Source organism: Sinocyclocheilus anshuiensis, unplaced genomic scaffold (assembly GCF_001515605.1).
Source record: "Sinocyclocheilus anshuiensis isolate Anshui unplaced genomic scaffold, SAMN03320099.WGS_v1.1 scaffold338, whole genome shotgun sequence".
NCBI classification, from domain to species: domain Eukaryota; kingdom Metazoa; phylum Chordata; class Actinopteri; order Cypriniformes; family Cyprinidae; genus Sinocyclocheilus; species Sinocyclocheilus anshuiensis.
Window position 1 is genome coordinate 729,968 of NW_015542339.1, and position 9,695 is coordinate 739,662.

General features: G+C 39.0%; 1 pseudogene; it reads right to left on the reverse strand.

Annotated features, from left to right (window-relative positions):
• Positions 1-2,912: 2,912 nt before the first annotated feature.
• Positions 2,913-9,695, reverse strand: part of LOC107691177 (interferon-induced very large GTPase 1-like) — an 8,673-nt pseudogene continuing 1,890 nt past the window's right edge.

Here is a 9,695-nt window from a genome sequence, read left to right on the forward strand (position 1 = left end):
CGAAATGCAACACAAGTCTTCGGATGGAAGACGCTCATTTTATCGCTTTCCTACTGATACGGAGACTCTGTGTTCGGACCATAAGGTAAACTCATATTACGATTATTCCATGTAAACAACACATTTACTGGCTTAGTCACGGTGAAAGGGAAACTTTAACGATGCATAGTGCTTAAAGCCACATTAAAATTAAATGTTTATGGCCACATGAAGCAGTTATAGATGTGGATTTTCTAGAAGCAAGGATAAAATAACATTTTGTGTACCCTCCCTAACAAAATGATAGCTGAAATGTGGTACTTTATTCACTAAAATAAGATTAAAGCTGCAGTCCGTAGCTTTTGGCGCTCTAGTGGTTAGTAAACAGAACTGCATGTGTCTTACGGAAGAACATTGTAGCCGGAGCTACTTCTCTCTGTTTATGTCTATGACGAATCACGCTGGTACTGGGCTACTCCGCAGCGGTACCTACCCGAACCAGTCTAAAATAGTCCGAATATAAACACTTATTATAGGCGTACCGTAGTGATTCAGGACAAGCCAAGAACACGGTTTGGAAAATGGATTCATGGTGAACTCGCTTATTATTATATACATTTTGTAAATTTTGAAGACCAAAAAGTTATAGACTGCAGCTTTAATCTTACCATATTCAAAAGCTCGCTCACTCTGCTGTTATTTAATTGATTAAATGCACTAGAATTTTATTGAATAGTACGTGGAGATACGTTTTTAATTAAAATATTCATATGAATCAAGGCTTTATTGACTTTTAATGCCGCTTATTTCGAAATGTACAGAAATACGTCCTTTCATATGTCCTTTAGTTATGATTATTTAATTTATTCACTATACTATTTATTACGTCTCATTTCAGTTTTAGTTTGGCTCTACTTTTGTATTTATTCCAGTTTATATGAAAAGGTTCATGTAGTGTGGACTAAAATTCATTCACAGAGTAAATCCTGAACATGTTAAAAATAAGTTTGAAAAAGCATGTTGCATGGGGAGCATGGTGGTGGTGACGTTGAAGGCGAGCGACCATGGTGCTGTAGTTCATTTATAGCCTACGTTTAGCTTTTAAGTTCTGGTGCTTTTATTTAGGCTTCAAAATTCATCAAAGCTATAATATTTTGTGGAGATTATCTTGGTGGACAAAATGTGTAAGATTAATGAACTATGACTGAACAAGGAGCTTATTTTTTGCGATTATCCAAAAGCCTATGGAAAAATCCTATTGGTTTTTTTGTCGAGGGAACCAGTGTCATGCTAACAGTGACGTCATAGCTCCCCCACTCTATTAAGACCGCTTACACTTATTCTGACCTATTTTTTTTACATAACACTAGATACATTCAAACACATATATTTTTATTCATTTATAAAATGTTTTTAATCTGTTATTTAAACAAATTTACATTTAGAATTTAATCTGTCATTAATAGATAACAGAACTGTAGATAAATGATTAATCTTAAAATGTCATGACACTATTTCAGCAAACTATTTCACATCGGTTTCCACACAGTTTTGAAAAATGTTAATACAATAGGTTTGGAAAGCTGTGAAGTACAGGGGTAGAGAGAAACAATTCTATATATGTAATTTATATACAGTATAACCAGGCCCGGATTGGCTAATCAGGAGCACCGGGAGGATTCCCGGTGGGCTGGTCTGTATTCTTGGCCGCGAGGGCCGGGGTTGTCATGCCACTGGGTTGAAATATGGATGCTGTCCCTATACTGCCTGCACTCATAGTAGCCCCACTCTTTTTATTTATTATTTTCTCGCAGCCCATATTATTATTTTCACTAGACCATATCAATAACAAATTCTCAATTGATAATTAATGTTTTTTTTTTTTTTGCGCAAATCATTGTTTTATTTGTGAAGAAGCCGTCTGAGGAAGGCTTTAAGACCTTTTAAAACTTTCATTGTAAGTTAATGCTGTTAAATAGAGAGAAAAAAAGACATAAAAAAAAAAACTTCTAGCATATTCTTAAATGTGCACCTCATTATTGAAGTACAAATTCAAGCACCAGAAGCAGCCCACTTTCTCTAAGTTTTCTTTAATTGAAAAAATATGCATTTTCATTCATTCAAAGGCTATATGGTTGTAATGATATTTTAGTTCAAAACTTTAAGTGCCATTGTTAAAAATGCTTTATTGACTGACGTTTCATAGACCATCAGTTGTTAGCTTTCAAATTTCATGACATTTGTAATTTCACAGTATTTTCACCTCCTAAATTATACACTTGTGAAGTCACAATTCTATATTGGTACAATTTACTCAGGCCAATGACATCTTTTGTATGACATTAAAATTCTTTTGAGAATAATTGTACACAAATTAAGCAAAACAATTGTGATTATTTCGGATGACCTTTTTACCTGCATGCAGACAGCCTACATTATGGTACAGTACAAATATTTGGAGTGTCCCTTATTTTCTTAAAGAATAAACACTTATTTTCTACAAAAATACAAGAACAAACACTATTTCCTTAAAGAATAAAAGATAAAGAATCACAATTGTCCCTTTTTTCCATTTCTGAAGTTAATTGGCAACTCTAATGATGACGTAATTATTACATATATGCAATTTATAGAAAAAATCATTTGATTCACAGATCAAAAAACCCCTCTCAATTTCACAAATTGTGGTCTATGAATCAAACACCTACATGCAGGAGCAGCTTGTCTTTGAGGGCAGAAATATTCACCCAAAACATAGACTTCTATACAAACTGAAAAAATTATAAACTGTAAATGCGTTCAACATTCTGCAACAAATATTTTTCAGATTTCTTGAGAATTTTAAGTAATAAAATACGCAGGACATATAAAAATTCATCACAAACTTTGGCAGGCACATAAAATGATACTGAGTGAGGCATTCGTGCCAGTGCCCTCCTAAAAGTGGAACTGCAGCAAGCTCTCATTGAGAGCCATTTACCACAGCTATATGTGTCTGCATCAGGTCAGTAACTAGCTGGCATGTCTGTTTTATGGCCAGGAGTCGCTACTGCATACATGTGAATCATTTTCATTTGTCATTAGATGTATTCATCCAAACTCTCAATAGCTTGCTCTTTTGAGTATCGGCTCCATTCATATGAAATCTCATCCCACATGTGGAATGTTTTATCAAAGTGGTTTTTCAGATTTTCCTGAAATCTGAACACAAACCACTTCCAGTACGGCAGCTCAGAGAAGTCAGGAGTGATGTTCCACTCTGCATAAACATTTCCTGCTTTTCTGTATTCTCTGCATAGAAACCACTGGCCAGTATAGAACATTTTACTAGTTCTTACTAAATTTGTGCAAAAATCTGCACCGAGACACTCTGTTTCATCATAACAGCTTCCAGTGAGTCCATCCACTCGATGGAAAGGAACACTGTGATCTCCAGAATGGTTTTCTATTGTGTTGGTGCAGGTGGCTGCACAGAACGGACACTGAACCCAGCAGCACTGACAGAGATGATCAATCAGAATCTCATCTGGTCTGTCCTTCTCTTCCAGATTTACTGGAAATGTCTCTGTGCTGAATTTATGTTGTATTTCAGATGATACTAAACCAAGTAATTTGCTTATCACATCTTCTAGGAGGTTGAAATCATCAACACCTTCATGACTCACTCCACTGAGGTCCTTTACAGAGAATATCAGCACATCTGAGAGCTGCTGTGTGAAATTATCCAGCCACTTCTGAACATCTCCACTGGTTGTGTTGACCACTGTAGTTGCTCTATGAGCTGCTTCCATGATTTTCTGCTGCAGGAGTTCAATGTTCTCCTTCATCTTGGGGCGAACACTCACTTCAAACTTATCAGTGATGAACTGACTGACTTCATCTCTGACAAAACTCTTTAAGTGGTCTCTGGGATAATTAAAGTATGTAATGTACTTCTCAAATTCCTCCTGTTCTGCCAACCTCTTGAGAATGTGCTTCTCTAGTTTAGATCTGTTTCCATTTAGTGATTCACAGTTTATTTGAATTTCATTAGTCAAATCTCTGGCAGTATCTTTGTAGACACTCTTTTGAATGGGCTCTTTCAGTTTCTGACAGATTATCTCACCAAAAATGGCAGCTGATGTTGCACCTTGACAGTATTTCTGGAAAATACTATAGTACTCTTTGCTCTTCTGTTCAAAGTATAAAACAGGATCATTGGCTTCCCTAAACCTTCTGTGTTGGTCAGTAATTACCTTGTTTATTCTCTTACAGATAGAAATGACCAAATCCATGTAAAATTCCTTTTTGAACACATAGTTCCTGGAACCTTGCTCATATTTTGCTACTCTTGCTTTGATATAATCTGCGAGTTCCTGAATGTAGGTTTTGTTGTAACCCGTCTTTGAAATTTTATATGACATGACTGTTTTGTCTGCATGTTGAGCAATGTCATTGACTAAGGTTTTAATTTGGGTTTCAACCTCAAACTTCAGTTTAGCTGATCTGATGGCATGTCCTGTAACTCCTCTGAGTTTCTGTATGTAATCTGAATAATGTTGCACAAAGAAAATATCCCTGCTGTTCTTCCAGGCCTCTACGGGGATACTTTCATAGTTACTGAGGAGTTGCTTCATGTCTTTTATTACATTAATGTCTTTGATTGGAGGAGTTTCTGCAGTAATCTTCTTAACACATTCTTTCCAAAAGGAATCAAACTCTTTTTTCAGGATTTTTTCATCATTTGCTTTGTCTTTGAGTTTTATTGCAAGTTCTTTGCTCTTTTCCAAGAGATCATTTTCATGATGTGTCCTCTGAGCATCAATCCTTTCCTTCATTTCTCGCTGCTGAAGAATCTCATTTAATTTCTTCGTTGTTTCTCTCACAATATTTTCGCGAAGATCTTTGATTTTGATATAAAATGATACTTTCCACTGTATCAGTATATCTTTATCTTTGTCTTTCTCAAAGAATTCTGACATTGATTTTTCTACTTCTTCACTTTTCACATTTAGGTTCTCTTGAAGATCAATTTCTGGAACTGTATTAATTGTTTCATTTTCTATGCTGATGTAGAGTTTGTTCTCTATATCCAGCATGGTTCTACGAAGACTCCAAGACCACTTGCTGTATTCTGTCTCCAGTTTCTGATATGTTGCGATTTCCAGAGCATTTTTGAAGCTGAACACAAATCGTTCATTCAGTAAAGCTTCCCAGAGATCATTAATACGGCGTTTAAGTTGTGTCAGCTCTAAGCCATAAGATTTTGAGGCATGGCTAAAAAAAAAAAGTTTTCTTTAGCTCTTGGATGTTTTCACAATATGATGGGTTTGGTGGTGCCATTGGTGGACTTCCCTCCCACAGCTGTGCAAAATATTTCACATCTTTCTGTATATCAAAAGTAATGACATCATTGAAACATTCAGCATCAAAGACTTCATCTTTAGCAGCAAGTTTTGTCATTTCATCCAGTGTCTGCAGCAGCCGTCTTCTTCCCTCCATGTTTTTCTCTCCGGCTGTGACTTCTGAAACGTTCTGATGAACAAACATGCAGCTGGGATTCAGTCTGACCTTCTTCATCCTCATGAAGGCCTGAACAACGATCTGAAGAATGTCCTGCAGCTCTGATGGGTTTTCTCCAAAGATATTGATCAATGTCAAATTACCAAGACCAACAACAAATGTGGCCATTTCATTGTCCTGTTGTCTTGTTGACCTTTCAGACAGTTCTAGAGCACGAAGCCCCTCAGTATCAACAACTAGAATAAAGTCAAACTTCAGCTGTTCTTTTATCTTTATCTCCTCTGAAACTCTGACCAGCTGCATGAAAGCTCCTCTGGTGCATCTGCCAGCACTGACAGCAAACTGGAGTCCAAACATGGCGTTCAGCATAGTGGATTTCCCAGAGATCTGAATCCCTAAAACTGACAGCACAAACACTCTCTTGTCTCCCAGTTTCTGAATGAGTTCATGTAGAACAGCAGTAACCCAGACCAAAGGAACATGAGCAGCATCTCCATCCATCAGCTCCAGTGGAAATCCAGAGATCATCATCTCTGCTGCAAGACTCGGGAGAGAAGAAAAATTACATGGCAGACCTTCTTTGTTCTTATTGACTGATTTACACGATTCATAGATCTGACCGATCTCCCTCAGGATGTGCTCCAAGCCAAAGGTTGCTGCTTGAAGTTCTTCTGATATCTTATCAAGTTCAGTTTGTTCATTGGACAAATTTATTGCCATCTGTTGCTCAAATCTCTCATTGTTCTCTTTTAGTTTTAAGACTTCTGACCACTTTTCATCATACTTGTAATGTAGAGCAGAAACGTCAGCTGATGTATGTTCATCCAGGAGGATTGTGAGCCATTTCAGAAAAAATATCTTCTCATTTGGAGATTGTGAATTCATTTCTGTAATAAAGAACTTCATGAACTCACCAATGTCCAACACATGCTGCTCTTCACGGATTTTCTTCATCTCTAGTTTCTGTTTTATTTCCATTTCTATTTCATTTCCCTGAGATCGATGTAGTTCTTTGTTCTTTATACACCACTGATGCCATAGTTTTCCCTGGCAGGACAGAAATGATTTTTTGATTTCTGTCACATTTTTATCCTTCAGTAATTTCATCATCGTCTGTGTATCTTCTTTTCCTGTCCTGCAGCCGTCATCATATTTCTCATCTACTCTGATACCTGAGTGTTTGGACACATCTTCAAGTCTGAAAATAGAAGGTGATTCTGCCGATAACAATGAGAGACATTCATTTATAGCTTGTTCAAGTTCTTCAGATACTTCTGACTGATTTCTTTCTTTTAATCCAATTTTGTATTTCCCACTCCTCATCTCAGTTACACTAGATTCATCCTCCGTAAAAAGACAAATAAGTGGCTTTCTGTCCTTGTACAGGTTTTGCATCTGTGCTGCACTCTTGTCTTTCTGGTCAAGTCGTGGTAGAATAACAACATTGACTGAGGCCATTTCAGCGAGGATCTGCAGCTGTTTCACACTGTCTCCTGCATCACCATGAAGGTTACAGAAAGCAATACATTGATTGAATTGATCTGTATCTTTCCCAGAGGGGCAGTACCAAGCGATCTCCACCACTCCACCCATCAGTAGTCTGGTTTTGCTGCTGCCTGTGCAATGCCTTTGGAAGAACGTGTTGTGTTTTTCATTGATCAGATTGTTCATCAGCTGAGATTTGGATGAGGACACTGAGCCAAACCTGAAGAAAGACACCATAGGTGTTTCTGTCTTCCAGACAGGCTGGATTTTGCTGATTATTTCATTTTTGACATCTTTCATCTTCCAGCTTTTGTTGATTTGTCTGAATGTCCAGAGAGGAAATTCAATCTCTTGTGTGAATGGATCAGGAACGAGCAGAGGAAGAGCGTACTGACACTGAGACAGTTTAGTCACCATCAGCTGCTTCAGGAAACTATCTGCACAATGAAACACAGCCATCGGGTGAATAGCAACTTTCTTGCTTTTTCCTTGAGAAAACAAAGACATGTCTCTAAAAATATTGGCATCACCATTACATAAGACATTGTTTGCTTGTCGTCTGTCATGCTGCTTATTTGTCTCTTTAGTTTTAATGTATCTTGCTCTGTAGTTCATCATCAGTAGTTTTTGTAGGAAAGTCTGAATGAGGTTCTCCTCAGCACAAAACTCATGAAACTGTAAAGAATGTGCAGTTAACTGAAGAACATCTGCAGCTCTTAGTTTACAGTGATGCCTGTTATAAAGATGGAGTCTTTTAAATAGATGCTCTACTTCTTTCTTCTTTCCATTTCTTTTGATTTGATTCAGTCTTGCACACTCTATTGATTGGGTCTCTCCCTGGGAAATAAACAAGCAATTAGCTTACAACATAATTTACAGTATATTGAAATAAATATAGACCTTTTTTTTTTTGTAATGCAGACTATCTAAAAAGTTGACAAAAATACCCAAGAAAAAAATAAGACTCTTTTCATTACATTTACCAGCAACTACAGTATACTAGACAGCTCCAAAACCATAAAAGGTCAAGTGAAACTATATGACAAGGAACCACTTGGTTAAAAAGAAATACGTCTATAAGCTGTATGTCTACATTCATGGAATTCTTTCTAACTTCCTTTTCATATTCTATGTTTACACTACACTCAACACTTACCTCATGTGTCCTTCTTCTCTCTGTTGTTGAGGTGTAGTCCATACTCTTTCCAATAATTGTGGGTTGATCTTGTGAAGGAAGGTGAGAGAAATATTAAAATGGAACTGAAATTTTATAAAATTTAAAGCAAATCCATGTCCAAAAATGAAACAATAACACAAAATCTTTTTGGATATGACTGATATGACTTCAGTTCCCTTTCAAGGGAACTTCGAACTGCGTCCTCTAGGGGTCGCTATGGGGAACACCTCATTGTGACCTGTGTTTGAAGTATACATTCAAAAAACACGAACAACACGTTGGCCGGCGACAGCCCATGATGTCACTACAGGTGCGACTATAGTATAAATAGGCATAAATAAGAACACATCATCCTCTTCTTCGTCTTCACTGTTTTGTTTGAAGCGTGCATTTCCATGGTAAGAGCGATCTTTATTCCTTCATTATGGCAAGCACTAGCAAGGCGTTTAGAGGATGTCTGCATCCGTATCGTCGTTATTTGACATCTGATGACACACACAATCTCTGCGTTTTTTTGTTTGGGTGAGGAGCACGTACGCGATGTCCTCGAGGGGGCAATCTGCGTTCACTGCGAGCGTTTTCCAATGAAAAAGCTCCGCTCTCGTTTGTCTCTCTTTTCGAGGAAAGAGGGGCAGCCATCGGCTCCCCGTGGTTCAGGACCCGCCGCTGCTGAGGCGCGGAGGAGAATGAGGTCGTGGGGATCGCAGGTGGATCTGGCCGATGAGTTTAAAGAGGGGCTTTCCCCCTCGCGCTCGTCGGCTGTGGACGAGAGTGAGCCGCTGAAGGATGATGTTATTTCATTTAACATCATCTGATCCAGGGGCCAGTGCTCTGCTGAGTTCGACCCAGGAAGAGCAGGAGATGTCTGAGGAGGGCGAAGAATCTGAGGCTGAGCCTTCCCAATCCTCCTGCCCTGTGTATGATTTGCAGTGTTTTCCGGGACCTGTGTGTTTCTGTCCTTTTCTAGGGTATGTCCTCGGTGAGCACTCCCCTCTGCTGGATTCAGAAACCGGGTGCTCGACTTGCTTTTTGAGTGAGTGTTTCCGCACTCGTCGATGTTGTATCCAGCCAGAATGATAGCCCTGGTTTCGGCTTCATGCTTCCTGGATCATGCGGCCAGGTCACAGGCTTCTGCGGGAGCCTTCTTGATCATCAGGCCCCGGCACGGCACTGCAAAATCTCCTGGATGTCCGGGCTGGGCTTATGCTTTCAGGCTGCCCTGTCTGGTACGCCGTATCTAGGTCGCACTGAGGGGCTTCCTGGTAGAGGTCAACACGGAGGACCCGAGACCCGAGGACCCGGGACCCGACCCGGGATCCGTACGGGTTCGGGGCTATATTTTAAATGGTCAGTTGGGTCCGGGTCGGGTCCCAATCTATTACTTCGGGTCCCAGGTCTGTTTAACATTGTGTGTAATACCCGAGTCGATCGGACTCGGAGAACACCCGGCCGTTATCAGAGTCAGTCAGCGCTGTGGTGTGTTGTTTTGTAACTTTCAACTTGTAAAATTAGGATGAGAAAAGTGCGAGTAGGTAATTTGAAAAAAAAAAAA